Here is a 1572-nt window from a genome sequence, read left to right as displayed (position 1 = left end):
GGTTATGCCTGATAAATTTCTCAATTATTTAAACCTAAAAAGCGGCAACTGAATCCTCTATCCCTTTTGAACATCCGAAGATACTATTGGGTTTTTTAGTAGCATTATGTCTACAAAAAACATTTCCAGAAATAGGTGTATCAAACACTAAAAAATCAGTTTTTATTTCTGGAAATGTGAAAAGTCGTTTCTGTTGTTTCTAGACAGAATGTTAACAGAAACGTTATCAAACGATGCCTTCGTAATATAAGAAACAGGATAATATTGACCCTCTATGAGTAGTGAACCATAATCCATAAGTCGAGGAGACCTTTCTCCATATCACCTTACATAAACCTTGGCAAACCACTCCCACAGGTCACCATTAACATGGGAATGAATTTTTTAACTTACAAAATTCAAAAGCAGGCAAATGAAACTGCTTTCTGTTCAATTTGTGAGAGCATTTTCTGTAAACAATTTAGACCGATTCCTTTACCGTCAACCAAGCAGCGGACAAAAATCGTCTGCAATTCCGATCTCGTACAATTCCATGTAATACCACCTTCAGACGGTGACACGTGTATTGATACCAATATAATGGCACAGATCTGATTTAAATGTCTTTTCACTGATTTAATGTTTTATTAGTTGTACCAGATATGGACCATTGTATTGGTATCAATACACGTGTCACCGCCTGAAGGTAGTATTGCATGAAATTATACGAGATCGGAATTGCAGACGATTTCAACCCACCAAGCAACCCATTAAAAAGCTTTTTCGATATTTTCTATTTCATTTTACTTTATTTAACTAAGATTTGTTGCACCCACTTCTAACAAATTAGATGGAGCCTAAAAGGATGACTCGCCAATGGCATCCATAAAAAATGAAAAGGAACTATAAACCACTACCAAGTTGGATCTTTTTTTATGAAACCTTCCCAATTGGATCTTGCAAAGAACCTTTGTCATTCAGTATGATAATTAAGTATTACTTAATTAATGTAAAGCAATAGCTGTTTGGAAATAAGATTCTTGGATGTGCATAGCACTTTATTAAACAAGCAATTACCCTACAACCCTTTCTTCTTTTTTTTTTTTAGTCAGGCAGGTTTTTATAGACCTCACAACCGCATAGACCAATCATATCAAGGTTATATGAGAATTATTCAAATTTCCCCGAAAACAATAAAGAGCACTAAACATCCCGTGTGAGTGACCCCAAGAAGCCCCAAAATTGAATGGACCGATCATACCAGGATTGAATGAGAATCATTCAACTTTCACCAAAAACAATAAAGAAGTTATGGCTGCGTTTGGCAGTCATTCAATTCCAGAAATGACGTTTTGTGTCAAAAACAGATTTTTCAGTTTCTATATCAAGCTGTCGTTCTAAAACAAAAAAAATAGTTTTTGGTGAACTTGTTTCAGGAACGATTACCTCAATTGTTCACTTTTTTTGTATTTGGATGAAACGAGGTTTTGCCGTTCAATCATTTTACATTTTTAGTTTCTTTTTTTTCCCCCTTTTTCATTTAAAAAAAATCGAAAAACACCAAACGCTTTATTGTCTTTTTTTTTTTTTTTT

Source organism: Macadamia integrifolia, chromosome 4, assembly GCF_013358625.1.
Source record: "Macadamia integrifolia cultivar HAES 741 chromosome 4, SCU_Mint_v3, whole genome shotgun sequence".
In the NCBI taxonomy this organism is placed as follows: Eukaryota; Viridiplantae; Streptophyta; class Magnoliopsida; order Proteales; family Proteaceae; genus Macadamia; species Macadamia integrifolia.
This window is presented reverse-complemented; position numbering follows the sequence as displayed.